A 20,138-nucleotide genomic window follows, 5' to 3' on the forward strand; every position below is an offset into this window, starting at 1 on the left:
ACACACACAACACTCACACATACACACAACACTCACACATACACACACAACACTCACACACACACACAACACTCACTCACACACACAACACTCACTCACACACACAACACTCACACCACACACACAACACTCACACACACACACAACACTCACACATACACACACAACACTCACACATACACACAGTACAACACTCACACACACACACAACACACCACACACACACAACACTCACACACACACACAACACTCACACACACACACACAACACTCACACATACACACACAACACTCACACATACACACACAACACTCACTCACACACACAACACTCACACACACACACAACACTCACTCACACACACACAACACTCACACATACACACACAACACTCACACATACACACAACACTCACACATACACACAACACTCACACACACACACACAACACTCACACACATACACACAACACTCACACATACACACAACACTCACACATACACACAACACTCACACATACACACACAACACTCACTCACACACACACACAACACTCACACATACACACACAACACTCACACATACACACAACACTCACACACACACACAACACTCACACATACACACACAACACTCACACATACACACAACACTCACACATACACACAACACTCACACATACACACACAACACTCACACATACACACAACACTCACACATACACACAACACTCACACACACACACAACACTCACACACACACACAACACTCACTCACACACACAACACTCACTCACACACACAACACTCACACACACACACAACACTCACTCACACACACAACACTCACTCACACACACACAACACTCACACATACACACACAACACTCACACACACACACAACACTCACACATACACACAACACTCACACATACACACAGACAACACTCACTCACACACACAACACTCACTCACACACACACAACACTCACACACACACACACAACACTCACACACTACACACAACACTCACACATACACACACAACACTCACACACACACACACAACACTCACTCACACACACAACACTCACACACACACACAACACTCACTCACACACACAACACTCACACATACACACACAACACTCACTCACACACACAACACTCACTCACACACACAACACTCACTCACACACACACAACACTCACTCACACACACACAACACTCACACATACACACACAACACTCACACATACACACACAACACTCACACACACACACAACACTCACTCACACACACAACACTCACTCACACACACAACACTCACACACACACACAACACTCACTCACACACACAACACTCACACATACACACACAACACTCACTCACACACACAACACTCACTCACACACACAACACTCACTCACACACACAACACTCACATACACACACAACACTCACACACACACACAACACTCACTCACACACACAACACTCACTCACACACACAACACTCACACACACACACAACACTCACTCACACACACAACACTCACACATACACACACAACACTCACTCACACACACAACACTCACACATACACACACAACACTCACACACACACACAACACTCACACACACACACAACACTCACTCACACACACAGTACAGCATTCACTCACACACACAACACTCACACACATACACAACACTCACACACACACACACAACACTCACACACACACACACACAACACACACACACACACAGTACAACACTCACACACAAACACAACTCACACACACACACACAACACTCACACATACACACACAACACTCACACACACACACAACACTCACACATACACACAACACTCACACATACACACACAACACTCACACATACACACACAACACTCACACACACACACAACACTCACACATACACACACACACAGTACAACACTCACACACACACACACAACACTCACATACACACACAACACTCACTCACACACACAGTACAGCATTCACTCACACACACAACACTCACTCACACACACAACACTCACTCACACACACACAACACACACACATACAACACTCACACACACACACAACACAACACTCACTCACACACACAGCACAACACTCACTCACACACACACAACACTCACACACACACACACAACACTCACACACACACACACAACACTCACACACACACACAACACTCACTCACACACACACACAACACTCACACACCACACACAACACTCACACACACACACAACACTCACACATACACACAGTACAACACTCACACACACACACAACACTCACACACACACACAACACTCACACATACACACACAACACTCACACACACACACAACACTCACACATACACACAGTACAACACTCACACACACACACAACACTCACACATACACACACAACACTCACACATACACACAGTACAACACTCACTCACACACACAACACTCACACATACACACACAACACTCACTCACACACACAACACTCACACATACACACACAACACTCACTCACACACACAACACTCACACATACACACACAACCTCACACATACACACACACACAACACTCACACATACACACACAACACTCACTCACACACACACAACACTCACACATACACACACACAACACAACAACAACAACCGCCATTCGCCACTAAGTGGCGGGGTGACGTCACCACGACGCTTGTGCCAGGCCATGTGCACCTTGAGGCCACGTGAAGTGTCGAACGCCCGCTGGCAGGAGGTCACGGGGCAGACCCAGGTGCCACGGGTCGACTGACCGAGATGACCGAGATGACTGGCTGATGCACCACCTGTGCCCCCTACTGTGCCAACTTGCTGTGCTTTAGCCACCCGGCGCTCCGCTCGTTGTTGTGAGCGTCGCTCCTCCGCCCTCCGTTGTTGTTGGAGGGCGACTGCCTCCAACTGCCCAGTAGCGTCCTTCACGAGCCTCCTCCACTGAGGCCGATCTTGACACCGCTGGTACCAGTCATCGGCAAGTCCACTCAGCTCCACGTCCTCCTGTACCACATCACTCCATCTCTTCTCTAGCCCGTGCCGCGCCCGTTTAGCCCCCTCGATCCGGCCGAACAAAAGCTGTTTAGGCATGCGGTGGCTGGGCATGCGGGCTACATGACCCAGCCAACGCAGCCTTGCCTGCCGGAGGAGCTCACTGATGGGACTTTGCCCAGATCTTTCAAGGACTTGTGAGCTCCTCACACAATCCAGCCTGGTCAAACCCAGGATGGATCGTAGGCAGGCCAGCCTAAATGTTTCCAACCGGCGAAGATGCTCCACTAGGGGGGTCCACGTTTCGCAAGCGTAGAGAAGGGAGGGAATGACCGTGGCCGAGAAGACCTGAAGCTTCGTGCGGAGCGACAGACCAGGTAGCTTCCACACAGCGTTACGCAACCGATGAAAAGATATTGCCGCTCGACTGATTCGGAGTGAGACCTCTGCTGATAAACTGGAGCTGGTCATGAGCACACTGCCCAGGTATGGGAAACTCTCTACTCTCTCCACAACTGCCCCATCACCGATTGGGAGTTGTGGGGGCGGAGTGCCCGATGGTACAAAATACCCAGGCAGGTGCTTAGTTTTGGTGGGGCTGATGGTAAGGCCCCACCTCTTAGTGGCACACTCCAGCCTCAGCAGCAGCGTCTCCAACTCCTCTTCTGAATGAGCAGCTATTACCAAATCATCGGCATACATAACGTGGTTGACCAATAGGGAGCCATCCCTTGATCGCACCCGGGCGTCGATCAGCCTCCCATTATATCTGTACCAAATGGTAATTCCCCCGGTACAGCTATTGAAGGCTTCACGAACTACGCAGTCGAAATAGATGTTAAATAATGTGGGAGCCAGAGGACATCCCTGTCGCACCCCAAGGTGTACAGGGAAAGGCTCCGACTCCCGGCCACGTAGTTTTACCCGGGCCCGCTCACCATCATGAAGGTCCTTAATGATCGTGAGCAGAGGGTCAGGGACTCCGAAAGCACGAAGAACAACCCAGAGCCCAGTCCTACTGATGGTATCATAGGCCTTGACCAGGTCAATAAAGCAGAGATGTAGGTCTTTTTGGAATTCCCTACACCTCTGCTGTAGCAGACGGACACACACACAACACTCACTCACACACACACAACACTCACACATACACACACAACACTCACACACACACACAACACACACACATACAACAACACTCACTCACACACACAGTACAGCATTCACTCACACACACAACAACACTCACAGTTTCGATTTAAAGCTTTCGTGACTGCAGCAGGGATTCATCTTATTGGTTCTTTCGGTAAAGTCACCACGTAGAAGGAAAATATTAAAATAATAAAATAATAAAACATAATAAAATAATAAAACATAATAAAATAATAAAACATAATAAAATAATAAAACATAATAAAATAATAAAACATAATAAAATAATAAAACATAATAAAATAATTCTCACGACGTTTCGGCCACAACGCAAGCAGCCGTCCTCAGGTGAAGAACAGGTCTGTCGAGACGCTGTCTTTCCGACAGACCTGTTCTTCACCTGAGGACGGCTGCTTGCTGGTGGCCTCCGTGTAGTGGGTAGTGTAGTGTAGTATATAATGTATAGTAGTGTGTAGTAGTGTGTAGTGTAGTGTGTAATGTAGTGTATAGTGTAGTGTATAGTGTAGTGTATAGTGTAGTGTAGTAATGTATAGTGTAGTGTATAGTGTAGTGTGGTAGTGTATAGTGTAGTGTAGTAGTGTATAGTGTAGTAGTGTATAGTGTGTAGTGTAAAGTGTGTAGTGTATAGTGTAGTGTAGTAGTGTATAGTGTAGTAGTGTATAGTGTGTAGTGTATAGTGTAGTGTAGTAGTGTATAGTGTAGTAGTGTATAGTGTAGTGTAGTAGTGTATAGTGTAGTAGTGTATAGTGTGTAGTGTATAGTGTGTAGTGTAGTGTATAGTGTAGTAGTGTAAAGTGTGTAGTGTATAGTGTAGTGTAGTAATGTATAGTGTAGTGTATAGTGTAGTGTGGTAGTGTATAGTGTAGTAGTGTATAGTGTAGTAGTGTATAGTGTGTAGTGTAAAGTGTGTAGTGTATAGTGTAGTAGTGTCGTGTATAGTGTATAGTATATAAAGTAGTATATAATGTAGCGTAGAGGCTACCTGCAGCACGTTGCTCTCCGCCTCTTCGCCAGTCCGTGTCTCCACGGTCTCCAGCAGGCAGCGCTTGCTGGTGGCCTCTGTGTAGGCAGCAGCCGACTCCTCCAGCGTACGCAGACACGGGGAGGGAGACACGCCTGGGGGGGGAGACACGGGGGGGGGAGATGGGGGGGGGGAGACACGGGGGGGGGGAGACACGGGGGGGGAGATGGGGGGGGGAGAGACGGGGGGGGGAGATGGGGGGGGGAGATGGGGGGGGGAGAGACGGGGGGGGGGAGATGGGGGAGGGAGACACGGGGGGGGGAGACACGGGGGGGGAGACACGGGGGGGGAGATGGGGGGGGGAGAGACGGGGGGGGGAGATGGGGGGAGGGAGAGACGGGGGGGGGAGATGGGGGGGGGGGAGAGACGGGGGGGGAGATGGGGGGGGGAGAGACGGGGGGGGGAGATGGGGGAGGGAGACACGGGGGGGGGGAGACACGGGGGGGGGAGATGGGGGGGGGAGAGACGGGGGGGGGAGACACGGGGGGGGAGACACGGAGGGGGAGATGGGGGGGGGGAGAGACGGGGGGGGGAGATGGGGGAGGGAGACACGGGGGGGGGAGACACGGGGGGGGGAGACACGGGGGGGGAGATGGGGGGGGGAGAGACGGGGGGGGGAGATGGGGGAGGGAGAGACGGGGGGGGAGATGGGGGGGGGAGAGACGGGGGGGGGAGATGGGGGGGGGAGAGACGGGGGGGGGAGATGGGGGGGGGAGAGACGGGGGGGGGAGATGGGGGGGGAGACACGGGGGGGGAGATGGGGGGGGGAGAGACGGGGGGGGGAGACACGGGGGGGGAGACACGGAGGGGGAGATGGGGGGGGGAGAGACGGGGGGGGGAGATGGGGGAGGGAGACACGGGGGGGGGAGACACGGGGGGGGGAGGACACGGGGGGGGAGATGGGGGGGGGGAGAGACGGGGGGGGGAGATGGGGGAGGGAGACACGGGGGGGGGAGACACGGGGGGGGAGATGGGGGGGGGAGAGACGGGGGGGGGAGATGGGGGGGGGAGAGACGGGGGGGGGGAGACACGGGGGGGGAGACACGGGGGGGGAGATGGGGGGGGGAGAGACGGGGGGGGGAGATGGGGGAGGGAGACACGGGGGGGGAGATGGGGGGGGAGACGGGGGGGGGAGATGGGGGAGGGAGACACGGGGGGGGGAGACACGGGGGGGGGAGATGGGGGGGGGAGACACGGGGGGGGGAGACACGGGGGGGGGAGACACGGGGGGGGGAGACACGGGGGGGGAGATGGGGGGAGGGAGACACGGGGGGGGGAGACACGGGGGGGGGAGACACGGGGGGGGGGAGACACGGGGGGGGAGACACAGTTACACAGTGAGTGTGATACACGGTGAGTGTGATGGTGAGGGTGAGTGTGAGGGTGAGCATGAGGGTGAGCATGAGGGTGAGCGTGAGGGTGAGTGTGATACACGGTGAGCGGTGAGCGTGAGGGTGAGTATGAGGGTGAGTGTGAGGGGTGAGCGTGAGGGTGAGTGTGATACACGGTGAGCGTGAGGGTGAGTATGAGGGTGAGTGAGGGTGAGCGTGAGGGTGAGTGTGATACACGGTGAGCGGTGAGCGTGAGGGGTGAGTATGAGGGTGAGTCTGAGGGTGAGCGTGAGCGTGAGTGTGATACACGGTGAGCGTGAGGGTGAGTATGAGGGTGAGTGTGAGGGTGAGTGTGAGGGTGAGCGTGAGGGTGAGTGTGATACACGGTGAGCGTGAGGGTGAGTATGAGGGTGAGTGTGAGGGTGAGTGTGAGGGTGAGTGTGATACACGGTGAGCGGTGAGCGTGAGGGTGAGTATGAGGGTGAGTGTGAGGGTGAGCGTGAGGGTGAGTGTGATACACGGTGAGCGGTGAGCGTGAGGGTGAGTATGAGGGTGAGTGTGATACACGGTGAGCGGTGAGCGTGAGGGTGAGTGTGAGGGTGAGTATGAGGGTGAGTGTGAGCGTGAGGGTGAGTGTGAGGGTGAGTATGAGGGTGAGTGTGAGGGTGAGCATGAGGGTGAGTGTGATACACGGTGAGGGTGAGTGCGAGGGTGAGCATGAGGGTGAGTATGATACACGGTGAGGGTGAGCATGAGGGTGAGCGCGAGGGTGAGTGCGAGGGGTGAGCGCGAGGGCGAGTATGAGGGTGAGTGTGAGGGTGAGCGTGAGGGTGAGTGTGATACACGGTGAGCGTGAGGGTGAGTTTACCGGTGAGCGTCGACACGCCGGGCGAGTGATTCCCGCGTGACGACGGCGACGATGACGTCATCAAGGTTGTTGTTGTTGACGTGGTGGCTGCTGCTGCTGCTGTTGTTGTTGTTGTTGACGTCTCCCCCCCCCTCCTCCCCCCCCTCCCCTCCGTCCCGCTCGCTGCCCTCAGCTCCACGCTCAGCCTCGTCGCCACGCACAGGGCTCTGTCACGGGGGTCACGGGGGGGTCACGAGGGGTCACCGGGGGGGGAGGGGGGGGTCACGGGGGGGGGTCACAGTGGGGGGGGAAAGGGGGTCATGTGGGGGTCACGGGGGGAGGGATAAGGGGGCATGGGGGGGGGGGGGGGGGCATGGTATTGGTGGTTGTGGTGGTTGTGGTCGCTGTGGTGGGGAGTAGTGGTTGTGGTGGTTGTGGGTGGTTGTGGTAGTGGTTGTTGTGGTAGTGGTTGTTGTGGTTGTGGTGGTTGTGGTGGTTGTGGTGGTTGTGGTCGCTGTGGTGGGAGTAGTGGTTGTGGTGGTTGTGGTGGTTGTTGTGGTAGTGGTTGTTGTGGGTAGTGGTTGTTGTGGTAGTGGTTGTTGTGGTTGTGGTGGTTGTGGTGGCTGTGGTGGTTGTGGTGGTTGTGGTGGTTGTGGTGGTTGTGGTGGTTGTGGTGGTTGTGGTAGTGGTTGTTGTGGTAGTGGTTGTTGTGGTTGTGGTGGTTGTGGTTGTGGTGGTTGTTGTGGTAGTGGTTGTTGTGGTAGTGGTTGTTGTGGTTGTGGTGGTTGTTGTGGTAGTGGTTGTTGTGGTAGTGGTTGTTGTGGTTGTGGTGGTTGTGGTGGCTGTGGTGGTTGTGGTGGTTGTGGTGGTGGTTGTGGTGGTTGTGGTGGTTGTGGTAGTGGTTGTTGTGGTAGTGGTTGTTGTGGTTGTGGTGGTTGTGGTGGTTGTGGTAGTGGTTGTTGTGGTTGTGGTGGTTGTGGTTGTGGTGGTTGTTGTGGTAGTGGTTGTTGTGGTAGTGGTTGTTGTGGTTGTGGTGGTTGTTGTGGTAGTGGTTGTTGTGGTAGTGGTTGTTGTGGTTGTGGTGGTTGTGGTGGTTGTGGTGGTTGTGGTGGTTGTTGTGGTAGTGGTTGTTGTGGTAGTGGTTGTTGTGGTAGTGGTTGTTGTGGTTGTGGTGGTTGTGGTAGTGGTTGTTGTGGTTGTGGTGGTTGTGGTGGCTGTGGTGGTTGTGGTGGTTGTGGTGGTTGTGGTAGTGGTTGTGGTGGTTGTGGTGGTTGTGGTAGTGGTTGTTGTGGTTGTGGTGGTTGTGGTGGCTGTGGTGGGAGTAGTGGTTGTGGTGGTTGTGGTGGTTGTGGTTGTTGTGGTAGTGGTTGTTGTGGTTGTGGTGGTTGTTGTGGTTGTGGTGGCTGTGGTGGTTGTGGTAGTGGTTGTTGTGGTAGTGGTTGTTGTGGTAGTGGTTGTTGTGGTAGTGGTGGTTGTGGTGGTTGTGGTGGTTGTGGTGGTTGTGGTGGTTGTGGTCGCTGTGGTGGGAGTAGTGGTTGTGGTGGTTGTGGTGGTTGTTGTGGTAGTGGTTGTTGTGGTAGTGGTTGTTGTGGTAGTGGTTGTTGTGGTTGTGGTGGTTGTGGTGGCTGTGGTGGTTGTGGTGGTTGTGGTGGTTGTGGTGGTTGTGGTGGTTGTGGTAGTGGTTGTTGTGGTAGTGGTTGTTGTGGTTGTGGTGGTTGTGGTTGTGGTGGTTGTTGTGGTAGTGGTTGTTGTGGTTGTGGTGGTTGTGGTGGCTGTGGTGGTTGTGGTGGTTGTGGTGGTTGTGGTGGTTGTGGTGGTTGTGGTAGTGGTTGTTGTGGTAGTGGTTGTTGTGGTAGTGGTTGTTGTGGTTGTGGTGGTTGTTGTGGTAGTGGTTGTTGTGGTAGTGGTTGTTGTGGTTGTGGTGGTTGTGGTGGCTGTGGTGGTTGTGGTGGTTGTGGTGGTTGTGGTGGTTGTGGTGGTTGTGGTAGTGGTTGTTGTGGTAGTGGTTGTTGTGGTAGTGGTTGTTGTGGTAGTGGTTGTTGTGGTTGTGGTGGTTGTGGTGGTTGTGGTGGTTGTGGTCGCTGTGGTGGGAGTAGTGGTTGTGGTGGTTGTGGTGGTTGTTGTGGTAGTGGTTGTTGTGGTAGTGGTTGTTGTGGTAGTGGTTGTTGTGGTTGTGGTGGTTGTGGTGGCTGTGGTGGTTGTGGTGGTTGTGGTGGTTGTGGTGGTTGTGGTAGTGGTTGTTGTGGGTAGTGGGTTGTTGTGGTTGTGGTGGTTGTGGTTGTGGTGGTTGTTGTGGTAGTGGTTGTTGTGGTAGTGGTTGTTGTGGTTGTGGTGGTTGTTGTGGTAGTGGTTGTTGTGGTAGTGGTTGTTGTGGTTGTGGTGGTTGTGGTGGCTGTGGTGGTTGTGGGTGGTTGTGGTGGTTGTGGTTGTGGTGGTTGTGGTAGTGGTTGTTGTGGTAGTGGTTGTTGTGGTTGTGGTGGTTGTGGTGGTTGTGGTAGTGGTTGTTGTGGTTGTGGTGGTTGTGGTTGTGGTGGTTGTTGTGGTAGTGGTTGTTGTGGTAGTGGTTGTTGTGGTTGTGGTGGTTGTTGTGGTAGTGGTTGTTGTGGTAGTGGTTGTTGTGGTTGTGGTGGTTGTGGTGGTTGTGGTGGTTGTGGTGGTGGTGGTTGTGGTGGTAGTGGTTGTTGTGGTAGTGGTTGTTGTGGTTGTGGTTGTTGGTGGTTGTGGTGGTTGGTGGGTTGTTGTGGTTGTGGTGGTTGTGGTGGCTGTGGTGGTTGTGGTGGTTGTGGTGGTTGTGGTAGTGGTTGTGGTGGTTGTGGTGGTTGTGGTAGTGGTTGTTGTGGGTTGTGGTGGTTGTGGTGGCTGTGGTGGGAGTAGTGGTTGTGGTGGTTGTGGTGGTTGTGGTTGTTGTGGTAGTGGTTGTTGTGGTTGGTGGGTGGTTGTTGTGGTTGTGGTGGCTGTGGTGGTTGTGGTAGTGGTTGTGGTAGTGGTTGTTGTGGTAGTGGTTGTTGTGGTAGTGTTGTTGTGGTAGTGGTGGTTGTGGTGGGTTGTGGGTGGTTGTGGTGGCTGTGGGTGGCTGTGGTGGTTGTTGTGGTGGCTGTGATTGTTGTGGTGGCTGTGGTTGTTGTGGTGGCTGTGGTTGTTGTGGTGGTTGTGGTGGTTGTGGTGGCTGTGGTGATTGTGGTGATTGTGGTGGTTGTTGTTGTACTCACCACCACCCTCTCGTTCATGTTTTGTCCGAAGACGAATGTTGTTTCTGTGGCTGGGAACAGCAACTCTCCCTCTGCCTTGGAGCGTCCCCTACAGAGACACAGGGGGGACACGGGGAGACAGGGTGAGACACGGGGAGACACGGTGAGACATGGGAGAGACACGGTGAGACATGGGAGAGACACGGTGAGACATGGGAGAGACACGGTGAGACACGGGGGAGACACGGTGAGATATGGGGAGACACGGTGAGACACGGTGAGACACGTGGGAGACACGGGGGAGACACGGTGAGACAGGGTGAGACACGGGGAGACACGGTGAGACATGGGAGAGACACGGTGAGACATGGGAGAGACACGGTGAGACACGGGGGAGACACGGTGAGATATGGGGAGACACGGTGAGACACGTGGGAGACACGGGGGAGACACGGTGAGACACGGTGAGACACGGGGGAGACACGGGGGAGACACGGGGGAGACACGGTGAGACACGGGGGAGACACGGTGAAATACGGGGAGACACGGTGAGACACGGGGGAGACACGGGGAGACACGGGGAGACAAGGGGGAGACACGGTGAGACAGGGGGAGACACGGGGAGACAAGGTGAGACACGGTGAGACACGGGGGAGACACGGTGAGACAGGGGGAGACACGGTGAGACACGGGGGAGACACGGAGAGACACAGTGAGACACGGGGGAGACACGGGGAGACACGGGGTGACACGGGGGAGACACGGGGGAGACACGGGGAGAGACACGGGGAGAGACACGGGGAGAGACACGGGGAGACACGGTGAGACACGGTGAGACACGAGGAGACACGGTGAGACACGGGGAGACACGGGGAGACACGGTGAGACACGAGGAAACACGGTGAGACACAAGGAGACACGGGGGAGACACGGGGGAGACACGAGGAGACACGAGGAGACACGAGGAGACACGGTGAGACACGGTGAGACACGAGGAGACACGGTGAGACACGAGGAGACACGAGGAGACACGGTGAGACACGAGGAGACACGGTGAGACACGAGGCGACACGGTGAGACACGGTGAGACACGAGGAGACACGGTGAGACACGGTGAGACACGAGGAGACACGGTGAGACACGGTGAGACACGAGGAGACACGGTGAGACACGGGGGGGGGGGGTAGTGGTTGTTGTGGTGGTAGTTGTGGTAATTGTTGATGTTGTGGTGACGGTGGTTGTTGTGGTGGTGATGGTTGTGATGGTTGTTGTGGTGGTTGTGGTGGTGGTTGTGGTGGTTGTTGTGGTGGTTGTTGTGTTGGTGGTTGTGGTGGTTGTGGTGGTGGTGGTTGTGGTGGTGGTTGTGATGGTTGTTGTGGTGGTGGTTGTGGTTGTGGTGGTTGTTGTGGTGGTAGTGGTTGTTGTGATGGTTGTTGTGGTGGTAGTTGTGATGGTTGTTGTGGTGGTAGTTATGGTGATTGTTGTTGTTGTGGTGACAGTGGTGATGGTTGTGGTGGTTGTGGTGGTTGTTGTGGTGGTTGTTGTGGTGGTGGTTGTGGTGGTTGTTGTGGTGGTTGTTGTGGTGGTTGTTGTGGTGGTTGTTGTGGTGGTTGTTGTGGTGGTGGTTGTGGTGGTTGTTGTGGTGGTTGTTGTGGTGGTTGTTGTGGTGGTTGTTGTTGTGGTGGTGGTTGTGGTGGTGGTGGTTGTGGTTGTTGTGGTTGTTGCGCTGTCCTCTGACCCCCACGCTGGCTGTGGTAGACACTGCAGGAAGTAGTTTGTCCCAGAATCCTCCTCTGATGAACCGCCAACTTCCTGTCCATTCCACAACAATCACCACAATTTTACAACAACCACCACCACCACAACCACCACCACCACCACCACCACGACCACCAACTCAACAACAACCAACTCAACAACAACCATACTCAACAACAACCTTGGTTGTGGTAGTGGTTGTGGTGGTGATAGTGGTGCACCACCACCACGACCACCAACTCAACAACAACCAACTCAACAACAACCATACTCAACAACAACCTTGGTTGTGGTAGTGGTTGTGGTGGGGTGATAGTGGTGGTGATAGTGGTGGTGGTGATAGTGGTGGTGGTGGTAGTTGTGGTGGTGGTAGTTGTGGTGCTACTGACCTTGTCTCTCTTGGTTGTTGTTGTTTTTTTTGTTGTTGTTCTGCTTCTCTGCTGGAGGCAGGAGGCTGGCCGGGTCCTTGGAGGCCTTGGGGGGGGGGGGGGCACGGCACGGGGGGGGGGGGTCGTCATCCTCACCTTGGCACTCACTCACTCACTCGCCCACCCCGCTCACTCCCGCTCACACCCGCTCACCCCACTCGCCCGCTCACCCCACCCACTCACCCACTCACCCCACTCACTCACTCACCCCACCCACTCACACACTCACCCATCCACCCACCCACTCACTCGTCCCACTCGCCCACTCGCCCCACTCGCCCACTCACTCCCTCACTCACTCCCTCACCCACCCACCCACCCACCCACTCACCCACCCACCCACCCCACCCACTCACCCACCCACCCACCCACCCACTCACCCACCCACCCACCCACCCACTCACCCACCCACCCACCCACTCACCCACCCACCCACCCACTCACCCACCCACCCACCCACTCACCCACCCACCCACCCACTCACCCACCCACCCACCCACCCACCCACCACCCACCCACCCACCCACTCACCCCACCCACCCACTCCCCACCCACTCACCCACTCACCCACCCACTCACCCACCCACTCACCCACCCACCACCCACCTCACCCACCCACCCACACCACCCACTCACCCACTCACCCACCCACTCACTCACCCACCCACCCACTCACCCACCCACCTCACCACTCACCCCGCTCACCTGCCCGCTCACCCGCCCGCTCACCACCCGCCCCGCCCCCACCCACATCAAGAATTCCGTGCTGCAGCTGTGGCCATCAGAGGAGCCGGTGACAAAGTGTGACGTGTCTCCACGTGTCTCCGCGTGTCTACCCCCACCCTCCGCGTGTCTCCGCGTGTCTACCCCCCACGTGTCTCCACGTGTCTCCACGTGTCTCCGCGTGTCTCCGCGTGTCTACCCCCACCCCTCCCCGTGTCTCCACGTGTCTCCACGTGTCTCCCCGTGTGCCCCCCGTGTCTCCCCCATGTCTCTCCATGTCCCCCGCGTGTCTCCCCCGTGTCTCCGCGTGTCTCCCCCACCCTCCCCGTGTCTCCACGTGTCTCCGCGTGTCTCCACGTGTCTCCCCGTGTCTCCCCGTGTCTCCACGTGTCTCCCCGTGTCTCCCCGTGTCTCCCCCGTGTCTCCCCGTGTCTCCGCGTGTCTCCCCGTGTGCCCCCGTGTCTCCCCGTGTCTCCCCGTGTCTCCGCATGTCTCCCCGTGTCTCCGCGTGTCTCCCCGTGTGCCCCCGTGTCTCCCCGTGGCTCCCCGTGTCTCCACATGTCTCCCCGTGTCTCCGCGTGTCTCCCCGTGTGTCCCCGTGTCTCCCCGTGTCTCCGCGTGTCTCCCCGTGTGCCCCCGTGTCTCCCCGTGGCTCCCCGTGTCTCCCCGTGTCTCCCCTGCGTGCCGACGTGTCCGTACTCACGTCTCCCCGTGTCTCCGTGTCTCCCTGTGTCTCCTCCGCGTCTCCCCGAGCCGTCTCCTCCGTGTCTCCCTGTGTCTCCTCGGCGTCTCCCCGTGTCTCCCCGGCGTCTCCCCGCATATCCCCCGGCATCTTCCCCGTGTCTCCCCAGCGTCTCCCCGTGTCTCCGCGTCTCCCCGTGTCTCCGTGTCTCCCCGTGTCTCCCCAGTGTCTCCCTGCGTCTCCACCGTGTCTCCCCGATCTGTCTCCTCCGCTTCACCGGACGCCTTTTCACTGGCAGAACCTTCAGGCAGAGATGCAACGGAGGAACCTACAACAGCAACAACCGCCACAACCACAACTACAATTCAACCACAACACTAACCGCCACAACAACAACAACCGCCACAATCACAATTCAACCACAACACTAAACGCCACAACAACAACAACCGCCACAATCACAACCGCAATTCAACCACAACACTAACCGCCACAACAACAACCGCCACAACCACAACCACAATTCAACCACAACACTAACCACCACAACAACAACAACCGCCACAACCACAACCACAATTCAACCACAACACTAACCACCACAACAACAACAACCGCCACAATCACAACCACAATTCAACCACAACACTAGCCGCCACAACCACAATTCAACCACAACACTAACCACCACAACAACAACAATCGCCACAATCACAACCGCAATTCAACCACAACACTAACCGCCACAACAACAACCGCCACAACCACAACCACAATTCAACCACAACACTAACCACCACAACAACAACAACCACCACAACAACAACAACCGCCACAACCACAACCACAATTCAACCACAACACTAACCACCACAACAACAACAACCGCCACAACCACAACCACAATTCAACCACAACACTAACCACCACAACAACAACCGCCACAATCACAACCACAATTCAACCACAACACTAACCGCCACAACCACAATTCAACCACAACACTAACCACCACAACAACAACAACTGCCACAACCACAACTACAATTCAACCACAACACTAACCACTACAACAACAACAACTGCCACAAACCACAATTCAACCACAACACTAAACGCCACAACAACAACAACCACCACAACTAGAGGCCGACCAAAATTCGGTTTCGGCTGGCCTCTAGCCACAACCACAATTCAGCCACAACAACCGCCACAACTACAGTAACAATTAAACTACCACTAATCAACAACCATCATGTGAATGCGTGAGAGGGTAGGTGAGTGGTGAGTGGGTGAGCGAGTGAGTGGATGGGTGAGTGAGTAGGTGGGTGAGTGGGTGAGTAGGTGAATGGGTGAGTGACTGCGTGGGTGAGTGACAGAGTGAGTGAGTCGGTGAGTTAATATGTGAGTGAGTGAATGTGTGAGTGCGTGGGTGAGTGAGTGAGCAGGTGAGGTGAGTGGGTGAGTGGATGAGTGGGTGGGTGGGTGAGTGGGTGGTGGGTGAGTGAGTGGGTGAGTGAGTGAGCAGGTGAGGTGAGAGGGGTGAGGGGGTGGGCGAGTGGGTGAGTGAGTGAGCAGGTGAGTAGGTGCGTGAGGGGGGTAGCTCACCAAGGAAGGGGGGAGGGTGTAGCGTGGCTGGCTTCAGCAGAGGCACCGTCAGTGTCTTCTCTACGCCCACAGAGACAGAAAGAGGGTGGTGAGTGGGTGGGTTAGTGGGTAGGTGAGAGAGTGGGTGGGTGAGTGGGTGGTGGGGTGGGTGAGTGGATGGTGAGTGGGTGGGTGAGTGAGTGGGTGAGTGAGTGAGTGGGTGGGTGAGTGAGTGAGTGGGTGAGTGGGTTAATGGGTAGGTGAGAGAGTGGGTGGGTGAGTGGGTGATTGAGTGGACGAGTGATTGAGTGAGTACGCGAATGATTGTGTGATTGGGTGAGGGGGTGGGGTGGGTGAGTGGGTGAGTGGCAGAGGTCGCAACCAGGTACCCGATACCCGGCTACCCGTACCCAGCCGGGTACGGGTAAGGAATCAAAACCCGTTTGCGACCTCTGGTGAGTGGGTGGGTGAGTGGGTCAGTGGGTGGGTGAGTGGGTGGGTGGGTGAGTGAGTGGGTGAGTGAGTGGGTGGGTGAGTGGGTGGGTCAGTGGGTGGGTGAGTGGGTGGGTGAGTGAGTGAGTGGGTGAAGTGAGTGAGTGGGTGGGTGAGTGAGTGGGTGAGTGGGTGGGTCAGTGGGTGGGTGAGTGGGTGGGTGAGTGAGTGGGTGAGTGAGTGAGTGGGTGGGTGAGTGGGTGGGTGAGTGGGTGGTCAGTGGGTGGGTGAGTGGGTGGGTGAGTGAGTGGGTGAGTGAGTGGCGTGGGTGGTGAGTGAGTGGGTGAGTGGGTGAGTGGGTGAGTGGGTGAGTGGGTGGGTGAGTGACTGAGTGAGTGGGTGGGTGAGTGGGTGGGTGAGTTGGGTGAGTCACCAGCTGCAGGAGGAGGAGGTTGCTGAGTAGGAGGGGCGTGGAGCGTCGCTGGGCGGAGAAACCGAGCGAAACTTCACTCCTGACTCAGCTGGAGACACGGGGGGGAGACACGGTGGGAAACACGGGTGGACACACGGGGGGAGACACGGGGGTAGACACGGGGGGAGACACGGGGGTAGACACGGGGGGGAGACACGGTGGGGGGAGACACGGTGGGGGGAGACACGGTGGGGGGAGATACGGTGGGGGGAAGACACGGGGGGAGACACGGGGGGAGACACGGGGGGAGACACGGGCGGAGACACGGGCGGAGACACGGGGGGGAGACACGGTGGGGGGAGACACGGTGGGGGGAGACACGGTGGGGGGAGATACGGTGGGGGGGAGACACGGTGGGGGGAGATACGGTGGGGGGAGACACGGGGGGAGACACGGGGGGAGACACGGGGGGAGACACGGGCGGACGACACGGGCGGAGACACGGGGGGGAGACACGGTGGGGGGAGACACGGTGGGGGGGAGACACGGTGGGGGGAGATACGGTGGGGGGAGACACGGGGGGAGACACGGGGGTAGACACGGGGGGGAGACACGGTGGGGGGAGACACGGTGGGGGGAGACACGGTGGGGGGAGATACGGTGGGGGGAGACACGGGGGGAGACACGGGGGGAGACACGGGCGGAGACACGGTGGGGGGAGACACAGTGGGGGGAGACACGGTGGGGGGAGACACGGGCGGAGACACGGTGGGGGGAGACACGGTGGGGGGAGATACGGGTGGGGGGAGACACAGTGGGGGGAGACACGGGGGGGGAGACACGGGGGAGGGGGGGTAGACAGTGAGTGTCCCTATGCATCTGTTCTTTTTGTCTCCATCAATGTCCCCCGTGACCCCCCCTCCCCCGTGACCCCCCCATGACCCCCACCCTCCCGTGCCCCTCACCCTCGTGACCCCCCCATGACCCCACCCCCCGGTGCCCCTCACCCTCGTGACCCCCCCCATGACCCCACCCCCCCCATGCCCCTCACCCTCGTGACCCCCCCATGACCCTACCCCCCGTGCCCCTCACCCTCGTGACCCCCCCCATGACCCCACCCCCCGTGCCCCTCACCCTCGTGACCCCCCCATGACCCCACCTCCCCATGCTCCTCACCCTCGTGACCCCCCCATGACCCCACCCTCCGTGCCCTCACCCTCGTGACCCCCCCCATGACCCCACCCCCCGTGCCCCTCACCCTCGTGACCCCCCCATGACCCCACCCCCCGTGCCCCTCACCCTCGTGACCCCCCCATGACCCCACCCCCCCGTGCCCCTCACCCTCGTGACCCCCCCCATGACCCCCACCCCCCGTGCCCCTCACCCTCGTGACCCCCCCCATGACCCCACCTCCCCATGCCCCTCACCCTCGTGACCCCCCCCATGACACCACCCCCTGTGCCCCTCACCCTCGTGACCCCCCCATGACCCCACCCCCCGTGCCCCTCACCCTCGTGACCCCCCCATGACCCCACCCCCCCGTGCCCCTCACCCTCGTGACCCCCCCATGACCCCCACCTCCCCATGCCCCTCACCCTCGTGACCCCCCCACATGACACCACCCCGTGCCCCTCACCCTCGTGACCCCCCCATGACCCCACCCCCCGTGCCCCTCACCCTCGTGACCCCCCCATGACCCCACCCCCCGTGCCCCTCACCCTCGTGACCCCCCCCATGACCCCACCCCCTCTGCCCCTCACCCTCGTGACCCCCCCATGACCCCACCTCCCCGTGCCCCTCACCCTCGTGACCCCCCCCATGACCCCACCCCCCGTGCCCCTCACCCTCGTGACCCCCCCCATGACCCCCCCCCCGTGCCCCTCACCCTCGTGACCCCCCCCATGACCCCCCCCCCCCCGTGCCCCTCACCCTCGCTGCTTCTCCCAGCGATGAGCGTCGCCGGCTTCAGACGAAACCACTCGGCTTGGACTCCTCTATGGTGGGGGGGTCACGGGAGGGGGGCGGGGTCACGGGGGGGGGTCACAGGGGAGGAGGTCACGGGGGCGGAGTCACGGGGGGGGGCATCACAGGGGGCGGGTTCACAGGGGGGCGGAGACGCGGGGAGGGAGACGCGGGGAGGGAGACGCGGGGAGGGAGACGCGGGGAGGGAGACGCGGGGAGGGAGACGCGGGGAGGGAGACGCGGGGAGGGGAGACGGGGAGGAGACGCGGGAGGGAGACGCGGGGAGGGAGACGCGGAGGGAGACGCGGGAGGGAGACGCGGGGAGGGAGACGCGGGGAGGGAGACGCGGGGAGGGAGACCGGGGAGGGAGACGCGGGGGGGGGGAGACGCGGGGAGGGAGACGCGGGGAGGGAGACGCGGGGAGGGAGACGCGGGGAGGGAGACGCGGGGAGGGAGACGCGGGGAGGGAGACGCGGGGAGGGGAGACGCGGGGAGGGAGACGCGGGGAGGGAGACGCGGGGAGGGAGACGCGGGGAGGGAGACGCGGGGAGGGAGACGCGGGGAGGGAGACGCGGGGAGGGAGACGCGGGGAGGGAGACGCGGGGAGGGGAGACGCGGGAGGGAGACGCGGGAGGGAGACGCGGGGAGGGAGACGCGGGGAGGGAGACGCGGGGAGGGAGACGCGGGGAGGGAGACGCGGGGAGGGAGACGCGGGGAGGGAGACGCGGGGAGGGAGACGCGGGGAGGGAGACGCGGGGAGGGGAGACGCGGGGAGGGAGACGCGGGGAGGGAGACGCGGGGAGGGAGACGCGGGGAGGGAGACGCGGGGAGGGAGACGCGGGGAGGGAGACGCGGGGAGGGAGACGCGGGGAGGGAGACGCGGGAGGGAGACGCGGGGAGGGAGACGCGGGGAGGGAGACGCGGGGAGGGAGACGCGGGGAGGGAGACGCGGGGAGGGAGACGCGGGGAGGGAGACGCGGGGAGGGAGACGCGGGGAGGGAGACGCGGGGAGGGAGACGCGGGGAGGGAGACGCGGGGAGGGAGACGCGGGGAGGGAGACGCGGGAGGGAGACGCGGGGAGGGAGACGCGGGGAGGGAGACGCGGGGAGGGAGACGCGGAGAGGGAGACCGGGAGAGGGAGACACGGGGAGGGAGACCGGGGGGAGGCACGGGGAGGGAGACACGGGGAGGGAGACACGGGGAGGGAGACACGGGGGAGGGAGGACACGGGGAGGGAGGCACGGGGAGGGAGACACGGGGAGTCTCACCGGAATCGCTGTCTGAGCTGTTTGCCGATTGACTGGGAGGCGAGGTCATGAACACGTTCCTAGAGATCACTGGGTAGGAAGGGGAGGGGGTGAGTAAGTGGCTGGGTGAGTGGGTGGGTGAGTGGGTCAGTGGGTGGGTGGAGTGGGTGAGTGGGTGGAGTGGGTGAGTGGGTGGGTGAGGGGGTGGGTGAATGGATGGGTGGGTGAATGTATGGGTGAGTGGGGTGGGTGGGTGGCTGAGTG

General features: G+C 58.7%; 1 long non-coding RNA gene across 2 annotated transcripts; it reads right to left on the bottom strand.

The window, feature by feature from the left end:
• Positions 1-7,600: 7,600 nt before the first annotated feature.
• On the bottom strand, positions 7,601-19,977 carry LOC144739912 (uncharacterized). 2 transcript variants are annotated; one of them, XR_013589542.1, is made up of 9 exons: positions 19,896-19,977; positions 18,595-18,659; positions 16,687-16,774; positions 15,843-15,902; positions 14,256-14,535; positions 12,791-12,875; positions 12,382-12,455; positions 10,665-10,752; positions 7,601-7,682 (listed from the first exon to the last, which is right to left on the bottom strand). It is a non-coding gene; the product is annotated as an uncharacterized LOC144739912 (long non-coding RNA). The 2 variants fall into 2 exon arrangements; XR_013589541.1 differs by having other exon boundaries at positions 14,256-14,562.
• Positions 19,978-20,138: the final 161 nt, after the last annotated feature.

Source organism: Lampetra planeri, unplaced genomic scaffold (assembly GCF_965212315.1).
Source record: "Lampetra planeri unplaced genomic scaffold, kcLamPlan1.2.h2 scaffold_1785, whole genome shotgun sequence".
NCBI classification, from domain to species: Eukaryota; Metazoa; Chordata; class Hyperoartia; order Petromyzontiformes; family Petromyzontidae; genus Lampetra; species Lampetra planeri.